Genomic DNA, 22,573 nt, shown 5'->3' with positions numbered 1-22,573 from the left:
ATCTTGATTTATTACCATTTTATTTTTCAGCAACCAACCCGTCGCAAAATGAGTGTCAGGACGGGGCGGGGCCAGTGCTGCCGAGTGGCAGCAGGGAGCTGTGGGCTTAAGTTTAAAATGCGCATGTCCCTTGGGCCGGCTGCCTTGCAACGGTCAGCCAGACATGCACATTTTAAACCTCTCTCCTAGCTGTCTTGGACAGCTGGGTTAGAGAAAGCGCAGGCCTCCAGGGCTTTGAGAGCACTGAGAGGCATATTTACAACAGAATGGAGAAGCGTAGCGTTAAGCAAACATTGCTAACACCACGCTGCTCCATTCTGAAAGCGCAGGGATGTGCCGTATTCACAAGAATGTGGCACAGCCCTGCGTTTCCCCTTGCACTGACGCTCTGTTCAGCTGCCTAGCGCCAACGCAGGCACCCTTGCACTATGGTGAAACGGTGTCTGCGTTGGGGGGAAGATTGTTTATGTGCAGGAAGGTCCCCCTTCGAGCACATACACAATCTTTAAATGCTGTTTTGTAACTTCTATGTGTGCAGCTAAATGCAGCACGCATAGAAGTTGCAAACCTGAATTTTTGTTAAATGATTGTTTATGTGCAGGAAGGCGAACCTTCCTGCACATAAACAATCATAGGCAATTTGCTGTTTCTATGTGTGTTGCACAAGGCAGCACACATGGAAACAGCAAAAACAAAGAGAAATAGAGCATTTCTCCTCATTTTGCCTGTTTAAGACCATATTCTCGCTGGTCTTAATGTATGCGCTGCCTCCTATTTATGCTGCCCTTGTAAATAGGGGGCAGGGTCAAACTCAATAGGTGTTGCAGTGGAACCCCCAACACAACACCATTGCCCTCCCCTTTCACGCTAAATACAGCATGAAAGGGGGCCTTAATTACAAGGCAGCATTAAACCACGTTAAGTAACTTAACACTGCCTTGTAAATAAGGCGAGGCCCCTATCGCCATCACAACGTCACTGAAAGTGACGTTGTGGTGGCAATAGGGGCTTGTAAATATGCCCCTGAGAGAGGCAGCTCCCTCAAATCCTGTTGCTTACCTCATACTGGTGAGAGCAGCCCTGGAAATGATGAGGGGAGATGGCTGGGTCCCGCGTTGGAGCCTGCCTTGAAGAGAGATGATTGAAGTAGGAAGATGTCGTGGCGTGCAGGAAGGTAAGTGTATTTCTTTTTTGTATCACCCTAGGTTCATCCAGCCGCCACTTGACAGGTCCCATCCCACGTTAAAGCTTCAGGAAATATCTTGAGGTTAATTCAAGCTGAGCTGCTGCACGAAAATAGATCACATTTTCCTTCAGTTTCAGTAAACTTGACAGAACATTTAGTGGTGAGTTTAGAAGAGCCATCCTACCAAACAAGTCACAAATAGGTCACACAAATAGGTTACCGCAATCCCCATCTACTAGGGGAATGAGCGAGAATGCACCAATCACATAAGAGCCCACTTCCTCTGAAGGTGTCCTCCAACAGCTTGTACCACCTTGGTGTCACTAGAGCAGATCGCTTGTACCACCTTGGTGTCATTAGGGCAAAATGCATGCACCACCTTGGTGTCACTAGGGCAGATCGCTTGTACCACCTTGGTGTCACTAGGGCAGAACGCTTGTGCCACTATGATGTCGTTAGGGCAGATAGCTTGTACCACCTTGGTGTCACTAGGGCAGAACGCTTGTACCACCTTGGTGTCACTAGGGCAGATCGCTTGTACCACCTTGGTGTCACTAGGGCAGAACGCTTGTACCACCTTGGTGTCACTAGGGCAGATCGCTTGTACCACCTTGGTGTCATTAGGGCAAAATGCATGCACCACCTTGGTGTCACTAGGGCAGATCGCTTGTACCACCTTGGTGTCATTAGGGCAGAATGCATGCACCACCTTGGTGTCACTAGGGCAGATCGCTTGTACCACCTTGGTGTCATTAGGGCAGAATGCTTGTACCACCTTGGTGTCACTAGGGCAGATCGCTTGTACCACCTTGGTGTCATTAGGGCAGAATGCATGCACCACCTTGGTGTCACTAGGGCAGATCGCTTGTACCACCTTGGTGTCATTAGGGCAGAATGCATGCACCACCTTGGTGTCACTAGGGCAGATCGCTTGTACCACCTTGGTGTCACTAGGGCAGAACGCTTGTACCACCTTGATGTCGTTAGGGCAGATCGCTTGTACCACCTTGGTGTCACTAGGGCAGAACGCTTGTACCACCTTGGTGTCGTTAGGGCAGAACACTTGTACTGGAGGAGTGTGGCTCAATGGTTAGAGCGGCAGACCCTGAAGCAGAGTTCTGGCCAGGGACCAGGGTTCGATTCCCGCCTCGGCGGGGCTCGGGCTCAATTTCCTCAGACCTGTCTATTCTCGCCTCGGTGCCTATTCTAATCACGGGCCCCACGCTGCAACTCTGGGCAATAGCTTGCATAGCCTCCACACCGGCCCCAACAGCGCTAAGGATGCCTGGCTTCACCCTGGGGGTGCCCAGGAGTGGACACTTCACAGGGAAAGCCAGGAGGGGTTCCACAGCGGTATGAGTATTAGCGCCAGGAAACCACAAAGGCGACACCGCAAGGTGGCCGTCTGGTGACAGTGCGCTCTATAAGTACCTTGACATTTACATTTACATTTACCTTGGTGTCGTTAGGGCAGAATGCATACACCACCTTGGTGTTGTTAGGGCAGATCGCTTGTACCACCTTGGTGTTGTTAGGGCAGATGGCTTGTGCTTGGCATCAGTGGGTGTGCACTCCTTTCTGTGCCAGGAAAAGAAGACCTCCAATGGGTTGCAGCTCTTATCAGTGATCACCTACTTTCCTCTGTTCATGAATGTCATAGCTAAAGCCCTGTTTTACCACCAAAAGTCTACTACCGCCGTCTTGACTTTGATTCTGTTTTTCCAGAAGGGAATGCTAACCACAAGGGTTGTTTAGGGACCCTCACACCCCCTATTTGTGTCATGCTTCATCACCGGGTCTCATCCTGGACCCTATAAACCAGGACGGGCCCAACCATCTTCCAGGGAGCTCTTTGAATATTATTCCTAATGGGGTCTAAAAGATAAAAAATACCTAAAGGACACCCCAGTTTCCCTTTATTCTTGGATGGTTAACAGTTTGTTTCAAATTTCTTTTCCGGGCGGCCAAGTAAGAAGCTTCTCTACTTGTTATGTATGGCTGGTTGTGTTTCTTTTATTGGTTACTATGTAAGAAGTGTTTTAATATGGGGTCAGAGGCTCATGGGTGTGCCTCAAACTGAAATTGTAGCTGCCTGAAGTATGGCATGTAGCAGAGAGGTTTGCACCTACCTGCCATTATGAACTCATGGAGCTTACATCTTCTGGAAGGTGGGTAGGGAGAAGTGAGGTGCTGGGCTTGGTCCATAAAAGATTGGCCGCGGTGCACCCGAAGGGTAATCAGGTGCACCACAGAAGGTCTATGGGGCCCCCAGAGCGAGAAGTTACAAACCAGACATTACAGTAGAGGGTCTGTGGGTCCACCCAGTGGTAGCTATATGTGCTTCATACAAGAGTAGGTGTATGTAATCCACTTATAGTGGGTCTGTGGGCTCCACCCAGTACTGGACGTGTGGGGTCCACCCAGTAGTGGGTGTGTGAAGTCCACTCAGTTGTGGGTCTGTGGAATGTACCCATTGTGGGTCTTTAGGATCCACCCAGTACTGGGCCGAAAGGTCCACTCAGTAGTGAATCTTTATGGACCGTGCAGTCAGTCAAAATTACTTTATTCGGTTATTTAAAACCATAAAAGCATTCTACACAATAAAAAGAGTTAAAAACATTAATATGACATTAGTTAACAATGATATTGCACTGGTTAGATACACAAGGTGGACAAACAGTATACAGCTTTAAAACCTGATTATTAAAAATTAATTGTTATGAACTAGATCATGGGAATCACTCTCTCTTTTTTCCTCCTTATTCTGACTGCTGCTGTGAGGAAACTCGCTATGTTAAACATTTCCCAGACATTAAACAACATCTGTAAATATATTAGTGCTGGTTTCGCCTGTAAAAATCCTTTGCCCTTTAAAATTAGGAGAATCAAACGTTTCCGACTATGCAAAAAGGGCTCACAGAATAAAACGAAGTGCAATGTGTCCTGGGAGGAGAAATTAGCACATGTACAGACGCCCTGGTCCGCCACCCTTCTCCATCCCGGTGGTTCTGCAAGTAGAAAGTGTAACTGTTTCAGCCTAAATCTTACTAGAAGGAAGCGATAGTTAGAATTGGTTACCACATTTAAGTTGGGTTCAATTGCACGAGACGTTTTTAACAATTGATGGGCACGTACCGTTGGTTTTGCCAACTCTCTCATCTCTCTTTCCATAAGTGCCATATATAAATAAGATTTCTTGACCCACTGCATGTATCTCTTCAGTAATTTTTCTGGAGAATTCAATAATTCAGGTCGTCCCAATTGCTCTGTCAGCCTTTTCACGTGACTCAACCAGGGAATGCTGCTAGCTCGGTCTAAAGCTAAACAATCTCTCAAGATTTCACGATTCATTTCAAGTTCGGGGTTTACCCAAGTTGCTATCAATTTTAGTAAAGGTGCCATTTCAATTAGATCAGCCACAAAGCCTATCCCAGTATCTTGATGAATTATGTTTGATGGTGTTGACTGTGGCTCCGAAGCAAATTTCTTAAGAATTTGTTTTCAATTATTTGAATTTCCTTTGCTTCTCTAAAACCCCATATATCCGAGCCATAGTTTGCGATTGAAATGCATTTTGCTCGATATACATTTAATAGTGCTTGTATTGGTTTAGCCCCTAGCCTGCGTGCAAAGCCTAGAACCGCAGATGTAGATCTGGCCGATAAATTTCTTTTTGCGTTCATTTGCGGGTCCCATGTACCTCTATCATCAATGATAATGCCTAGGTAAGGGAATATAGTGACCCTAGTAATCATGTTACCCTCCCAGTGGAGAGTTTTAACCCTTTTAGGCCTAGAGCCGATTATCATTGAGTGTGATTTTGAAAAGTTTACACTTAGATCCAGAGATCTCATGATTACGGCAAAAGAAATTAAAAGACAATGTAAACCAACCGCAATTCTTGCTAATAGGGCGGCATCATCTGCGTATAGGAGGGCTGGGATCAGCCATTCCCCCACACGCGGGATGTCTTTACTGGCTTCCCCTAAAACCAAATCCAAGTTGTTGATATAAAGGGTGAAAAGTAGGGGGGCCAAGATACATCCCTGCCTGACACCATTAACGATGTGTGTTCCCTGGGTGCAATTCCCCCTTTGGTCGTACCTCACTGTGGTTGTCAAATCTCTATGCAAATCGGCAAGGAAATAAACAATGTTTCTGTCCACACCTCGTTTGATTAGTATAGCCCATAACTTGGGTCTATTCACTCGGTCAAAGGCCGAGGAAAGATCCATGAGCGCCAGATACAATGTCCCCTTCTTGGCGATGGTATACTTCCCAATTAATAGGTGCAGATTCAAGCATTGGTCAGTGGTACCCCTTCCTTTCCTAAAGCCGTATTGCAGGTTAGATAGTGTATTAGTTTTGTTGAACCAGACCGTTAAGTTTGCTGAGTACCACTCTTTCAAGCACCTGTACCGCGGAATCTATAAGTGAAATTGGTCTGTAGCAGCTGGGATCCCCTCTATTACCCTTTTTAAAAACCGGGACAATGACTGACTCAGACCATGATCTGCCTAATTTACATGCCATATTAAAAACATGAGCCAGAAGTTTTGACCATAGTGTCACATTGGATTTAAAAAGATCGGCTGGGACACCGTCTGGTCCATGGGCTTCATTACTTGTCATTTGATTTATGGCCTCTGCTACTTCTAATTCTGTAAAAACCATAATGTATGCCTCTACCTCAAATGCGGTACCTGAGGGTCTTTGATTCTCCTGATCACCATATTCAATTTTAAAATGATTAAACCATTCCTGCTCCGGTATATTACATTCTAGAGAGCTACCAGTGGTTTCCTGAAAAAATGGCTTGTTAACGATTTCCCAAAACTTGACACTATTTTTGATGACATCAATGTACAAAAGATCATTCCATGCCTTATTTTTAATCTGTCCTTTGTGTGTATTTATGGCCCGTTTGTATGCTTTCCTTAGGGCTACTATTGCACTTTTATCTTGTGGTTTGTGTTTTAAAGCCACCAACAACTTTTGGTGGGCAGCTGTACAAATATGGTAAAACCACCTCTCCCCTTTATTCTGGAATTCCTTATATGGGCGTTTAAGATCAGAGGCCACCTGACTGCAGATTTTAGAATACGCTATAAGGATCTCCTTGTGCCTTATATTATCGTCTAAACAGAGATCGATCGCCCTTCTAACAGTGTTCAGCAGGTTCACTTGAAAATCCCCCGGCACTACCATACACCACTTCAGTCTACGGGCTTGGTCTTTAGGTTTTAAGTTGGGGTGAGATCACATCTACTTGATTTTAAATTGTTCTTAATACCCCCCACCAATGTGATATGTATAGGATTGTGGTCACTAAAGTGTGACACGTAGTGGTATATCCTATCACCTGGGGGGTCAGGGCTGCACTAATGAAAATATAATCAATAGTAGAGTGCATTCCCCTACCTTTAAATGTTAGAATGTCATTGCTATCATGCGAGGTGTTAGGATATAGTAAGCCAAATTCCGCTAGGGTGATCTCTAAAAAACACCTTGCTGTTAGTGTTCGAAGTGTATCTCTAAATGATTACCAGGGCCTAAGCAGTCAGTAACATGACAGTTCGATTGGCATCGATGTACATTAAAATCACCAAAAACAATAACCGAATAAGAGGTAGTTTGTTTCCCGTTATACAACTCAAGGAAATGATTCAGACTGGCCAGGTGTTCATTTGCAACAGTTCTGTCAAATGAATTATAAAAATGAACAATAAGACGTTTAGGTGCATTAGTGGGCCGAATCTGCACAACTAGACAATTCGGTGAACCCGAGTCCAACTTACGGTGATTGCCTACAACCTTTAGGCAAATCAGGGTTATTAGGCCTCCCTTTGCCCTACCAGCTACTGATGGTTTCGCTGGCTCAAAATAGGTTGTGTAACCATCCATCCAGAAATTATTCTCAGTTTTCCAAGTCTCTTGTAGCTCAATCATATCAAAGTCATTTAAAAAATCTTTCCACCTATCATCATCTGTCTTATTTGTAAGTCCTGCTATATTCCAGCTTAATATCTTGGCTTGCGGCCCAATGTTAACCTCCTCCCCCGTGTGGGTTTGATAATTCAGTTCATGTGAGTATCTCTATCTCTGATGTGCCCGTCCTTAGAAGAACAAGAGTCTAGTCAATCATTACTATCCAGCTGACTCAGTGGGGCAAATCTATTTGTAGTTTCAAACCTACTCCCTTTAACTCTGTCATCTACTGCAGCAGTGGGGCTTGAGTGACATTGGAATGGTTTCATGGTATTTACACGAAGGGATTGGCCAATATTATACATAGTTCTGACAGTGGGCCTAAGCGACCCTTCTCCTGCTGTATATCTCTGCGGTCCCTTATAATCTCTGCCCCGGTCACCCATTGCCGGAGGATAAAAGAAACCCAGGGGCAGGGCAGTGATCCCTCCCAGACCACAGTTAGAGCTCTCCCGGAAGAGCCAGCCTGCTACATTTATCCGATCAAAATTGATGACTATACAGTCACCATCATCTGATTTAGGGCGGCTTCCCACCCATCCCACCCGCCTGACCATTATAATGTGTGTAGATGCTCTGGATCCCTCCTCAGAGAATTTGTTACACCAGAACTTAACTTTACGAATGAGTTCCTCAATCCTCAGTTGTCTCAATACTGTTTATTTTGAGAGGGGGCACCCCCTATTAGGACCGCTACCGGGGGGTAGCCTCTGGTGGCAAGTGCAGCCTTCCTTGCTTAACAGGCGCTCCTACGGCTATTTTGTTGAGCCCTGTCAGACATGGTGTTTTGTTCCTCCACTGGGGTGCAGTTGCAGCCCCCACACCAGTACCACCCCTAAGTCCATTAGAAGCCTCATTCGTTTTTGTAGGCCCCCAAAATGTTATGATCGGTGGCCTTCTCTCTTCGGAGGTCATCTTACGGGTGGTTTGTAGACTTATGCCGGTATCAGCCATGTTTGGTCTATTTGGTATATTACCAGTATCATTTTTATCCTGACTCCTACCCCCAGTAACGTCATCCCTGGAATCACCCAATTTGGACTCTATTCTGGTTAACCTTTCCATCACGCAGTCTAATCCAGATTTAACATAATTAAATTGGTCCTCCTTGAGCGAACCAACAAGAGTGTCAATATGTAGTAGAACAGTGTTTCCCAAACTGGGGTCCGAGGACCCCCAGGGGTCCGTGGCACATTCCCAGGGGGTCCGCAGGCAGCAGTTTTAAAAGCACTGCAAAGTTCCTTGTAAAATTAGCAGTTTTAGAGCAACTATAAAAGTGTCAAGAAAATGCCAGTGATTAATGTACCTGCTGGAGAGATTGATGAGAGTTTTGTCTAGTGGCAGCTTTGACTTATCTAATGTGACACAGAGGGTTAATATGCCTAAAGCAAAGAACGTGTACAATGCATTTTAAAAAACAGTATTAATTGTGCATAGGTCAGTGGTCTACTGATTTTGTCACAGAGATTCTTTTGTCACTGTGCAATTCATAAGGGACAATCGTAATCTAGCACAGTGTCCTATAAACTGTCAAAGAGCTGCTTGCATGGTAAAAGTTAGCAACATATTTTTATTCCCAGTCTATCGTTATCCTGATGCTGCTATGTTCCCACTTCCTGCACATGAAAAATTTTGTAATGCCTTTTTGTCACTTCTTTGTGTGCTGCCAAATGCAGCACACATGAAAGTTACAAAACATAATTTGTATTAAAGATTGTTTATGTTCAGGAAGGATCACCATCCTGAACATAAACAATCAAAGGTATTTTGCTTTTTCCATTGGAAAAAGAAAAAACGAGGAGAAATAAGGCATTTCTCCTCATTTCGCCAAGTTAAGACCAGGTTTTTCATGGTCTTAATTCTGGTGCTGTCTCCTATTTAACTGACCTTGTAAATAGAGGACAGTGTCAAAATCAATGGGTAATGGGGTGAAACGCCCACTGCAACTACCACTGCCCACCTTTTTCACGCCAAGCATTGCGTGAAAGGGGTCCTTATTTACAAGGCAGCGTTAAGCCACAATAAGTGGCTTAACTGTGCCTTGTAAATAAGGTAAAGCCCCTATTGCCACAGGAACATCGCAAAAAGTGACGTTCCCATGGCGATAGGGACTTGTAAATATGCCCCTAAAATCCTTAGTAATTTGAGTATTTGTTTTGTGTGCACACGTTTGTTCATTTTTTTCGAATTACTGTTTTAATGTTTGAAATGTAAATCCTACAAATTGCTTGGGGGTCCCCGGCTTCCAGTGGAGACTCAATGGGGGTCCTCAGGAGTCAAAAGTTTGGGAACCACTGTAGTAGAACAGAGTCCACACTTGCTGTATTAAGGTTAGAAGATGGTAACTCCACTGTGGTCTGGTGGTCATCGCACCCCTTCCGTGTTGAAAAAACCTTTATAGCAGGGCCTGCTTTTAGACATTTTTTCCTCCTTTTTTTACCAACAGCTGCAACCGCAGTTCTTATCCGTTCCGGACTCCCCTTGCCCTCCATTTGTACCTTGGGGCATGAGGTAGATGGGATTTCATTGTCCCTAATAATGTTACTTACTACCGCTTCTGAAATAAGGCTAAGATCAGGGTCTGAACATGGGACATTATCAATGGCGTTTACATCCAGTTCATCAGTTCCCAACCCCAAACCCAACTGTGCCTCCACATTATGAATCTCTGTGGTTATAGCCAGTGGCGTAACGAAAGTTGAAGGGCCCCCCTGCACGGTACGCAGAGGGGCCCCCGCTCTGGATTTATCCAGAGCTCTCCGGTGTGAGTACAGTTCTGAGGGGGCCCCTCCGCACTGTGGGGGATGCGGGGGCCTGTGTTATGCCCCTGGTTATAGCTCCCACAGCTGTAGATAAATAGGAGATAATGGAGGCACAATTGCGTGGTATCCTTGCCTTGGATTTGATGGTATCTGCGGAACATGGGACTTTTCGCTTACCCATGATGACTTCTCAACAAAAGAGGGATGGCCCGGTCTGGTCTCAGTCGGTCACTGACGGGCCCGCCCTTGGCCCGGGCTTGGCCTGGGCACGCCCGCGGGTCCCGCGCTGCGGGAGACCGGTGGTGATTTTATGCACGCCTCCTGGCGCGAAATGTCGACGTCGGTGAGCCTGGAGCTTGTAGTCCCAGCTCCGCTCCCCCTCCCTCAGGCAGTGCAGCAGTAGCAGCAGCAGTGATTACGGGCTTCCCGCGCTGCGGGAGCCCGGTGGGGATTTTATGCGTGCCTTCTGGTGCGAAATGTCGGTGGTGGCGTCAGAGGCCACAAGGGAGCCTGGAGCTTGTAGTCCCCAGCTACGCTGCCCCTCCTTCAGGCAGTGCAGCAGTAGCAGCGGCAGTGATTACGGACTTCCCGCACTGCGGGAGCCCGGTGGCGACTTTATGCGCGCCTCGTGGTGCGAAATGCCAGCGTCGGTGGTGGCGTCAGAGGCCACAAGGGAGCCTGGAGTTTGTAGTCCCAGCTCCGCTGCCCATCCCTCAGGCAGCAGTAGCAGCGGCAGTGATTATGGACCATGCAATATTAGGTCTATCTGATCCACCAATAGTGGGTCCATCTGATCCACCCAGAAGCGAAGAAGGTACAACTAGAGGAAAATAGAGACACCACAGCAGAGGGTCTATGGGGCCCACTCAGTATCAGTGAATCAAGGGGATCACAACAGATACCACGGTAGTGGGACTGCAGGTCCATCCAGAAGTGAAGGAGGCGGTTCCAAACTAGAACCACAGGGACCACAGTGGTGGAGCTAGGGCATGAGGTGGTACACAGTATACTGTGGAAGGAGTTGGTCATGGTGAGATTTAAGGTGATGAGGGTGAGTCAAGGAGGGAATAGCGAGGACTTTGGTAGGGTAATGGAGCAGCGATTCCGGCCCTATGCCTTACCAGCCCCAGAAGGTGCAAACAGGGCATAAGCCCCTTAAAGACGCCCTTAATCTCCCCATCCTTCATATGGCCCCCCTGGGAAGGACACCCCAGGATGAGAGGTTAAGTATAGGAATTTAAAAATTAAAGAGGGTGAGAGGAGCTAATGAAGGGACCGGGTGACCACCAAGTCAAAGGTCAAGAGATGAAGCCAAACCAGCTAATATAAAGGGAGTGAGAGAAAAGTATGGGGACAGAGGAACCAGACCTGTAAAGGAAAAATACTCTAAAGAAATGCCACAAAACATACCTTTGTAAAGTATTGCATCTGTAACTTAACCTTTTACCTGCAAAACAAGACACCGTAAAAGCTGTAGTTGTCTTCTCAGCGCACAATAATCAATTTAACTTGGTACAGAAAACCAGACTCTGTTATTTACTACCATTCCTGGGTGGTACCGCAGGGGCTTTTACTCTTACATCAAGCTAAGAAAGGAGCAGAAAGGGCCCAGGGAGTGTCTCTTGGCAGATATAAAACTCCCTCCCTCCACCCACCCAAAAGTTCAGAGATCAACCATACTCAAATTTGGCAGTGGTGATGGTTTAGGTGGTGTTGATGGTACCAGCAGTGTTGTTAATGGTGGTGATAATGGGGATATTGTCAGTTGTGTTGGTAAGGCGTGTGGTAATTGTGGTGATGCCAATGGTGATGGTAGTCATTCTGGTGGCATGCCCATGGTGGTAATGGTGTTGGTGGTGGTAATGGTGATGTTAGTAGTAGTGGTGGTAATGTTTGTGGTAATTTTGGTGGTGCTAATGGCAGCGGTAGTAATTATGGTGACATGCTGGTGGTGGTAATAGTGTTCGTGGTGGTAACGGTGTAGTTGGTAGTAGTGGGGGCAAGGTTTGTGGTTATTTTGGTGGTGCCAATGGTGGTGGTAGTCATTTTGGTGGCATGCTGGTGGTGGTAATGGTGATGTTGGTAGTGGTGGTGGTACGGTTTGAGGTTATTTTGGCAGTGCCAATGGTGGTGTTAGTCATTATGGTGGCATGCTGGTGGTGGTAATGGTGATGTTGGTAGTGGTGGTGGTACGGTTTGAGGTTATTTTGGTGGTGCTAATGGCGGCGGTAGTCATTATGGTGGCATGCTGGTGGTGGTAATGGTGATGTTAGTAGTGGTACAGTTTGAGGTTATTTTGGTGGCGTTAATGGTGGCGGTAGTCCTTATGGTGGCATGCTGGTGGTTGTAATGGTGTTGGTGGTGATAATGGTGGTGGTGGTGGTAATGGTGATGTTGGTAGTAGTAATGTTTGTGGCTATTTTGGAGGTGCCAATGGCGACGATAGTCATTATGGTGACATGCTGGTGGTGTTAATGGTGTTGGTGGCGGTAATGGTGGTGGAGATGGTAGTCACAATGGTGGTGGTAATTTGAATGCTAATGATGATAGTACTGGTGATGGTAATGGTTGCTGTGCTTTCCACCAAAATGTTGGACTCCCACCCACCAAGTGAGAGTGTTCACTAGAGGTGTGGGATTCTTGCTCCATGAGTGAGACTGTGCCCCACGGCTGGGGACTCCATCCCACTGAGTGAGTCCGTGCCCCTCGGTGTGGAACTCAACTCCAAACAGAAGTAATAGTGCACCAAGTTGTGTGACTTGCATCACATACGTGTGACTAGGGTACAAATACAGCCACACTTGCTAACAATGAGTGAGACTCTGCTGCCAGAATTGAAACTCGGACCCATGGAAGGAGCCTCTTTGCTGAGGCGTGACACTCACGCCAAAAGAGGGAGACTGTGATGCAAGATGCCAGACTGGCTCCAGCTGAGGGGGATGAGCTGCACGACCTGCAGCTTACAAAGAGTCAGTGCACTCTACTCCAAGAGGTGTGACACACCCAGGGGATGAGAACGCGCTTCGAGGAGTGAGACCCACATCCAGTCAGTGAGTATGCATTTCATTTTACTTTATTTATAGATGGTTTATGACTAAGGGGTCTAGAGAACAATAACATGCCTTGTATAATGGTGCACACCATCAGGGCATAACATGGGCACACGCGGGGCCAATGAGATGCCAGAAAGGGGGCCAAAAGGTGTCAGGGAGAAGGTCTGACTTTAGAAGAACCCTAAACATGTGCAGTGAGGAAGAGGAGTGTACAGAGAGAGGGAGGACGTTACGGAGATTAGGGCAAGAAGTGCAAGATATTAAAATCAGGTGGAGGTGGATGGGGGGCGGGGAAGCCTACAGTGCCCGCATATTGTAGAGAGAGAAGGAACATAGAGCAGGAATGAAGGGGCTGGACCTGGAGACATTTAAAGACCAGAGAGAGGCGAAAAACCAGAGAAGAGAGAAATGGAGAAAGAGTATGTGAGAGAAACTCTAAAGAGACAATGGACGCAAGAATAAAGACTGATTTTTAGAGTAGCAAGTGAGTGAATAGGCTGGAAGGCGCGAGTAGCAGGGTGGGTCAGGTTTGGATTGTAAGGGAGGGCGTTTGTGCAGTAAGTGACGAGTGTAAGCTAGACAGTTCACAGCTCTGCTGGTAACTTCCTTGTAATATACCTCAAAAAGAATAAGGGGCATATTATCAAGCACTACGTTAAAATTATCGCCACTTTAGCGGCAGAAAACTGCCGCTAAAGCGGCGATAATGGAATTGATAATATGCCCTTGTGAATTCCCATAGAAGCCCATGTTGACACCAGAACATGGGCTTCTATGGGAGTTCTCCAGGGCATATTATCAAGCCCATTATCGCCGCATTAGCCGCAGTTTTCTTCTGCTAAAGCGGCGATAATTTTAACGCTGTGCTTGATAATATGCCCCTTATTCTGTCATCAGCAAGCTTCACGGGATTCCATCAATTAATGCCAATACTGGCTCCCAGCCACCCTTTACATTTGCTGGTTGACCAGTTGTGCGCATTTACATGTCTTTCAAGTAAGCAGGCACCCTGGCAGGAATGCTTGTTTAGCTGTCTGCCTCTCCCTCGGCCTCACAGCACACAAGACTCCCTGCCTTACACTTCAGCTGAAGGTTGTCTTTTCATAAAAAGTTGGGGAACTGTTTTTTTTTCTAAATTTAAAAAGTATATTCTCACCGTGCCCCTCAGTTCCCGCTCCTGGCCGGATCTCACGTCTAGGCGCTGTTTAGCTGGGTGCATGTGTGAGTTCGAGTCCAATTGGCCAGTTGTCTTGCAGTCAGTTACAGTGTGCCAGTGAGTAGGGTCCAGCTGGAGCCATGTATTGTGCACCCTTCACAAGCGTGAACTCTCAGGAGCTGCACTCTGAGGTCCACTGGTAAAATGCAAAATGATGAGCCCCCTTGCAGAATGTGAGCAGGGCCCCTTGAGCCTCGCATATCTTATGGGTATGCATTGACCATGGCCTGAACGGGGCCCCGAGGATGTGCTTGCAGCTCTTCGCCCATACAGATTCTGTCCGATCCCATGGCTTACAAGCACAAATCACTTCTCTTGATACATAAAAGGATGTATTCTTAGGACCAGCATTTGCAAGAAGAATCACAGAAAATCAGTTACAGGATTCTTATTTCTGGAACTCTTTGTCATCCTACGTGGGCCGTGGCAGGCACCACCAACCTCTGTTTCGTTTTTAGGTCTCGGCTAGCGAAGGCTGCGCTTGCGCAGTCTCGCTCGCGAGATTTAATGATTTCAGTACGGGGCTTGAACTCGCCCCTCTTCTCCATTGGCTGGCTTCCTAAACGGAGGCCAGCCATTGGAGGAGAGGGGCGTCTGTCCGTTTAAGCCCCGTCTTTTTCGGATCGAGGGCGTGTTTTTTACTTTTTTTCTCTCCTCTTGAATGTAAACATTCCAGCCAATGGCAAGAGGAGAGAAAGAAAACACGCCCCCGAATCTGAAAATGCCGCTGACGGGTCACCCACTCTATGCGAGACCTGTTTCCTTCCCCCACCTCTCCCGAGCTTCAGGGCCTACTGTGCGCTGCCCACATATGGCATCGTAGGAGTCCAGAGTGCGTATCCCTCCGTCGCCCGCTTCCAGCTCGGGCCGCCCCGGCCGCAGGATCACAGATTCCCAATGCTGCCAGTTGCCGCCTGCAATGCCTTACCTGGCAGCAGCCGGTCAGGATACCCCTCCGGGCCTCCGCAGCCAGCTCACAACGTAACCATTTCCTCCCGTCGGTCTGGCGCTGAACCCCGGGTTACCGCTTTCTGCTGTTCCTGCCCCTTCGTCTGTCTGCCGGCAGGGCCCCGGGCAGCGCAGCTCCGAGGCGCCCAACGCCATATCCCTCCAGGGGCCGCCTCCATTCTGCGAGTGCTCTGAGTCACAAGGCCTATGGCCCAATGATCTCTCTCTGCGCTGTGCTGCGGAGCTGCACGGCGTCAGGCTCCTTTTCTCCACTTCTCTGGTTGCCGTTGTCCACTTGTGCATAGCGTGACTGCTCCAACCATATGTCTGCGGCCGACCTAGACGTCACGTGCTTCTACTCCATTAGCACGGTTATTACAGACACCACCAGCCCCTTACTGAAAACCGCACCGTTTTTGTAAGCATTAGCCAGCAAGACGGCTAAGGGGGGGCTTCCGCGCTCGCGGCATAGAAAGAACATCAGGTTTCATCAGAACGTAATCCTTCCGAGGTCAACCACCCGAGAAACAATATGAGAGACAATCAGCACTTGGACTTTGCAGGGAAATAGTTGTTCAACTGGAAGGTCACTTGTTATTGCCATAGCTATAATTGGGCTTGTTCTGTTGTTGGTATTATTGGCAGTAATTGTTCTTATTAATATTAACACGTCAATTGTATTTATCCCAAGGAGCCTTAAAACAGGAATTCAGAAAGCCTGAGAGTGCTATGTGTGTGATTTATAAAAATGACTAACAGTTGTTGTGCTCCATTGAACGTGGCTTCTGCAGCGCCAGCCTCCTAGCTGACACTGGGTCCCAGACTTGGAATTGGACATGTTTGCGAGGTTTTCTCCTCATTCTCTCTTTCTAACCCTTCCAGCCAACGCATTGATTCAAAATGTTTATTCGACACAATACAATGGCCATACAAGTACATAAAAACATATCGTTAATAAATATCAAACATCAAAACGACTGTAATAGAATGTAGAGTTAAAAAACTATCAGTTCACTACAGTCGAATGCTTTTCCTAAAATATGTGGCACCCCATATATAAAGTGCAATATTGAAACATATCAAAGGATTCCCAAGTGTAAATATAAAATGTATGGCAATTTTATATGCCCTGATATTTTGTGCTAGGAAAATAGTTTTTAATTAATGTCTCCTCAGACCCTCCTAAAAACTTCAGATTAAAATAAAGTGCTGCGTGCTTTGTGTTGATGCACCGTCGCAAGGGCAGGGAGTCATGACTATGGGCAGTATAATTTCTCAGGAATTAATCCACTGGCTAAAAAAATGAAAACGTTATTTGCTTGTAACTACAGTTCTCTGTGTGTGTGTAGGTGGCTCTGTGTGGGTGGCTCTATTTGTGTGTGGGTTGCTCTATGTGAATAGCTCTGTGTAGGTGGCTCTGTGTGGGTGGCTGTGTGTGTGTGGGTGGCTTTGTGTGTGTGGCTCTGTGTGTGGGTGCAAATGGTCTCGCATTTGAGAGAGATTAAGCTATTGACATTGTAAATAACAATGCCGTTTCTTTAAATGTTTTAAAAACAAAAACATAAACAAAAAAAATGTCATGAGCAATGCCAATAGCTCTAACTTTGACAATGCCGAGACCATTGCATTGTAAATGCTTGTTGGGAATGTAGCCAGTCGGTCTGAAGTGATTTGCGCTTGTAAACCACGGGGTCGTGGAAGAATCCGTATGGGCGAAACGCTGCAGTTGAATGACATCGGCTAAAACAGCTCTGTCTTCAGGACCTATTAGAGAAAGACTACAGCACCTTTGACCTTGAACTTCTCAGCGGCCTGGATCTCTTGCCCTGATGAAGCCTTTTGTAAGGTGAAACGCGTTGGCTGCGTCCTTTTGGAGATACACAATGACCAAATCAACCACCAAGACCCACATCTATGCAGTGTTCAATGTTTACTGTTTGAATGCACTTTTTTGACAAGTATTTCTAGTTGCCTCTCTATTTTTTGTTGGTGTGGGTTTTTTTGTTTTATAGAGCGCAAACTAGACCCGAATCGGGTATCAGAGCGCTTTACGTAGCACCAGTTATGTTACATTAGGACACACATTCATTTTTGTTAGGCGCGGGGAGATTAACTGATTTGCCCAGAATCACAGGATGTTCAGCGTCATTGCTGAGCCTCGAAGCCGGTTCCCCAGATTCGAGGTGGACCGCCCTAGCCGTTAGGCCAACTCTAGCTTTTGTATTCAAGCACGTCTAATGTATGGTCAATGTGCAGCAGTCCATTGAGGTGGGCAACATGTATTTTCGCCATACCGTTGTGACTACATCAGACAGTACGGCTTTGAAATCCCAGGCTGCTTTCCTTTCTTGTTGACTGTCCAGGTGTCCATCGCATGTGAAGTTGGCATCCTGATGCTGCCCAGATTAGTTTTTGAGAAGTCAGAAGCTGCTGACCACAGCTGACCAGGTAGAGCATCAAAACTGAGCAGGGGTTTGCTTGAAGTTTACTGAAAGGCCGCTCATGCCCATGAAAGTCATATATTTGTATAACGTTTCTTCCTTTACATGGCAGATTTTCCATGGCTTGATTCATGTGTTGCTTCATAGGGCCTGTGGCGTACTCACCTGTATAAGGTGACTTCAACACAACAGATCATCACGGCCCCTATCCGGGATGTACCAGAAGTGACTGGCCCAGCTTCTCAGTGGCTGGCCCAGCTCCTCAGTGGGTGGCCCAGCTCCTCAGTAGCCGGCCGAGCTCCTCAGTGGCTGGCACAGCTTCTCAGTAGCTGGCCCAGCTCCTCAGTGGGTGGCCCAGCTCCTCAGTAGCTGGCCCAGCTCCTCAGTGGCTGGCACAGCTTCTCAGTAGCTGGCCCAGCTCCTCAGTGGGTGGCCCAGCTCCTCAGTAGCTGGCCCAGCTCCTCAGTGGCTGGCACAGCTCCTCAGTGGCTGGCACAGCTTCTTAGTAGCTGGCCCAGCTCCTCGGTGGGTGGCCTAGCTCCTCAGTGGCTGGCACAGCTTCTCAGTAGCTGGCCCAGCTCCTCAGTGGGTGGCCCAGCTCCTCAGTAGCTGGCCCACCTCCTCAGTGGCTGGCACAGCTTCTCAGTAGCTGGCCCAGCTCCTCAGTGGGTGGCCCAGCTCCTCAGTAGCTGGCCCAGCTCCTCAGTGGCTGGCACAGCTCCTCAGTGGCTGGCACAGCTTCTTAGTAGCTGGCCCAGCTCCTCGGTGGGTGGCCTAGCTCCTCAGTGGCTGGCTGAGCTACTCAGTAGCTGGCACAGCCCCTCAGTGGCTGACACAGTTCCTCAGTGGCTGGCACAGCTTCTCAGTGGCTGGCCAAGATCCTCACCGGCTGGCCAAGCTCCTCAGTGGTTGACACAGCTTCTCAGTGGCTGGCCCAGCTCCTCAGTGGGTGGCCCAGTTACTTAGTGGCTGGGCGAGCTCCTCAGTGGCTGGCACCACTCCTCAGTGGCTGGCAGAGCTCCTCAGTGGCTGGCACAGCTTCCTAGTGGCTGGCACAGCTCCTCACTGGCTGGCCCAGCTCCTCAGTGGTTGTCACAGCTCTTCAGTGGCTGGCTGAGCTCCTCAGTGGCTGACACAGCTCCTCACTGGCTGGCCCAGCTCCTCAGTAGTTGTCACAGCTCCTCAGTGGCTCTCCCAGCTCCTCAGTGGCTGGCCGAGCTTCTCAGTGGCTGGCAGAGCTCCTCAGTGGCTGGCAGAGCTTCTCGGTGGCTGGCCCAGCGCCTCAGTGGCTGGAACAGCTCCTCAGTGGCTGATACAGCTCCTCAGTGGCTGGCACAGCACCTCAGTGGCTGGCACAGATCCTCAGTGGCTGGTACAGCTCCTTAGTGGCTGGCACAGCTCCTCATTGGCTGGCACAGCACCTCAGTGGCTGGCACAGCTCCTCAGTGGCTGGTACAGCTCCTCAGTGGCTGGCACAGCTCCTCAGTGGCTGGCACAGCTCCTCAGTGGCTGGCATATCTTCTCAGTGGCTGGCACAGCTCTTCAGATTATCTTACTCCAGGGGTCACCATTGGAGAATACCGGAAGGGAGCACCAATCTACCTGAATGCCTCATGCTAATCATTGTCCCGTATATATATATAAATTATCGCTCTTTCTCTGTTACTCTTCGGAATATATATATATTTTTTATGTGTATTCTAGGACTCTGAAGTTATCGTAAGATGACAATCTGCAGTTTACAAAACATTATAATTACAGACATGCCAGCTCACACAGTGCCACCGAGTGTTGCACAACATCGGCTACATTCACACAGTCACCTGGTAAGCAGCCAATATTGCACGGTGACAGAGAAAGCTGGCTGGAAACCGCTGCAGAGAGCGTTTCCAACTCAGATTGTGTGGAGGAAGAGCACAGCTGATGTCCATCAGGGTTTTGCAACCTCCCCAGGACCTCGGTAGCAGCAGTCTTAGAAGCCTTAGTTTGTTTATTTAGGGGTGTTAGAGCAGCTCAAGGACAGTGATTTTCCCCTCCCAATGGCCACGCCCCCTGAGAAGCCCTTGAATGGCAGGGGAGGTAATGGGCTGAAAGTCCCGCCCCAGCCTCTGCTCCTGCACCCTCCTGGTTCCCTCATCTCACAAGGCGAGTGTTTTTTTGGAGGTTGGAAGGTTTGTAAATAAATAAATATATCACTGTGCCATCCTGTGAGCAGAAGTGGAAATCAGGTACAGTGCCATATGCTATCCCAGGCCTGTGCTATGGGCGGGAGGAGTCACAGTCCCACTGCGTGAGGAAAAATAATAGAAACATAGAGCATTGTCCACATGTTGTCGCAGGCCTGCGCAATGGTCGATGTGAGTCACAAACTCACTGTATAAGGATGAATAATAGAAGCATAAAGCATAGCCCATATACTGTCACAGTTCTGTCTCTATGGGTGGGAGGTGTCGCAGTCCCACTGCATAAGGATAGGTAATTAGAGTATAGAGCATGACCCAGATACTATCACAGATCTAAGCTAGGGGCAGGAGGAGTCGCAGCCCCACTGCATAAGGATGATTAATAGGAGCATAGCCCATATACTGTCACAGTCCTGTCTCAATGAGTGGGAGGAGTCACAGTCCCACTGCATAAGGATAGGTAATTAGAATATAGAGCATGACCCAGATACTATCACAGATCTGAGCTAGGGGCAGGAGGATTCGCAGCCCCACTGCATAAGAATGATTAATAGGAGCATAGCCCATATACTGTCACAGTCCTGTCTCTATGGGTGGGAGGGGTCGCAGTCCCACTGCATAAGGATAGGTAATGGGAGTATAGGGCATGGCCCATATACTATCACAGATCTGAGCTAGGGGCAGGAGGAGTCGCAGTCCCACTGTATAAGGATGATTAATAGGAGCATAGCCCATAAACTGTCACAGTACTGTCCCTTAGAGCGGGAGGATTCGGAGCCCCACTGCATAAGGATAGGTAATTAGAGTATAGAGCATGACCCAGATACTATCACAGATCTGAGCTAGGGGTAGGAGGAGTTGCAGCCCCACTGCATAAGGATGAGTAATAGGTGTATAGGGCATGGCCCATATACTTTCGCAGATCTGAGCTAGGGGCAGGTGGAGTCGCAGCCCCACTGCATAAGGATGATTAATAGGAGCATAGCCCATATACTGTCACAGTCCTGTCTCTATGGGAGGGAGGAGTCGCAGCTCCACGGCATAAGGATAGGTAATGGGACTATAGGGCATGGCCCATATACTATCGCAGATCTGGGCTAGGGTCAGAAAGAGTCGCAGCCCCACTGCATAAGGATGAGTAATAGGAGCATAGCCCATAAACTGTCACAGTACTGTCCCTTAGAGCGGGAGGATTTGCAGCTCCACTGCATAAGGATAGGTAATGGAGTATAGAGCATGGCCCATATACTATCTCAGATCGGAGATACGGGCAGGAGGAGTCGCAGCCCCACTGCATAAGGATGAGTAATGGGAGTATACAACATGGCCAACATACCACTACAGGCCAGACCTAATGCCTGATCCATGATCAAACTTCTCATTTAGGTCTCGAAATTGGTCCAACAACCAGGGCAAAGTGACACCTATAAAGGGATGGGGCTTGCTGTATAACCTGCTGTGGCATGCCAGGGATCAAGCTGATGCCTAGTGTCGAGTTGTGAATCACATTTATGGATTATGTTTCATGCACCTCAGAGTGCCTCCAATGTGCACATTGGATGGACAGATGGATGCGCTCTCTGTGGAAAGCTCTCCTTTTTCTTTGCTGTCTGAAATTTCTCTTTCACCAATTTCACTGTCACCCCAAAGCTTCATAAATATTGAAGTGGTTTGTTGCAAAATTATTTCTGCAGCCTCTTATTTAGGACAACAGGATCTGGTTCCCAGATCAAGGGGCTTTGGCGGAGGAACATTAATATCTCCTACCTTAATCAATCAATCAATCAATCAATCAGGGATTTGTAGAGCGCACTACTCATCCGTGAGGGTCTCAAGGTGCTGGGCGGTGGGGGGCTCGGGCAGCTCCAGTCATCCAAAAAGCCAGGTCTTGAGGCTCTTCTTAAACGGTTGCAGTGTGGGGCTTAGTCTGATGCTGAGGGGGAGTACGTTCCAGGTCTTGGCGGTGATGTAGGAGAAGGATCTGTCTCCAGTTCTGGCTCTGTGGATGCGGGGGATTTCGGCCAAGGCTAGGTCAACAGAGTGGAGGTTTCTCTTGGGGGCGTAGAAGGAGATTATTTTGTTGCGGTATTGGGGTCCGGTGTTGTGAAGGGCTTTGTAGGTGTGTGTGATTAGGTTGAAGGTCACTCTTTTTTCGACAGGGAGCCATTGGAGGTCTTGTACTTGTTGGGTGATGTGGTCTTGTCATGGGATGCTGAGGACAAGTCTGGCTCGGCGTTCTGGACGGTCTGGAGTTTGAGGAGTAGAGATTTGTTGATTGCAATGTAGAAGGCATTCCCGTAGTCTAGCCTACTCGTAACGAGTGCATTGGTAATGGTCTTCCTGGATTCGGGGGGATCCATTAGAAGGTCTTGCGGAGGGTGTTGAAGCATGTGGATGATACTGGGTTGATCTGTAGGTTCATGGTGAGTGAGGAGTCAAGTATGAAGCTGAGGTTGCGGGCATGGTCCGTGGGGGTGGGAGGGTTTCCAAGGCCGGGTGCCACCAGGTGTCATCCCACACAGTGGGGGTGGATCTGAGGGTGAAGACTTCCGTTTTCTACGAGTTGAGCTTCAGGTAGCTGCTGCTGATCCAGGTTGCAATGTCCTTGATTCCTTCCTGGAAGTTGTGCCTGGTGATGTCGGATTCCTTGGTGAGGGAGAGGATGAGATGGGTGTCATTGGCGTGGGATACTATGCTGAGTCCATGTTTTCTGACGATGGTTGCGAGGGGGGCCATGTATATGTTGAAGAGTGTGGGGCTGCGGGAGGATCCTTGGGGTACTCTGCATCTGATCTC

At 48.1% G+C, this 22,573-nt stretch overlaps 1 protein-coding gene across 3 annotated transcripts in view; it reads left to right on the top strand.

Moving 5' to 3' along the window:
- LOC146782967 (cornifelin homolog) overlaps positions 1-22,573 on the top strand; it is a 48,856-nt gene that overhangs the window by 4,582 nt on the left and 21,701 nt on the right. Inside the window, exon 1 of one of the 3 annotated variants that reach the window (XM_085639592.1) lies at positions 17,582-17,601. The exons of the other annotated variants lie outside the window; for them this stretch is intronic. The gene's annotated coding sequence lies outside the window, so the exon portion shown is untranslated. Of the gene's footprint in view, positions 1-17,581; positions 17,602-22,573 lie in introns of those variants that run through there. 3 annotated transcript variants of the gene reach the window in all.

The sequence above is a fragment of the Triturus cristatus genome, chromosome 12, assembly GCF_964204655.1.
Source record: "Triturus cristatus chromosome 12, aTriCri1.1, whole genome shotgun sequence".
NCBI classification, from domain to species: domain Eukaryota; kingdom Metazoa; phylum Chordata; class Amphibia; order Caudata; family Salamandridae; genus Triturus; species Triturus cristatus.
Note: the sequence above shows the minus strand (reverse complement) of the source record. Positions and strands in the feature narration are given on the sequence as shown.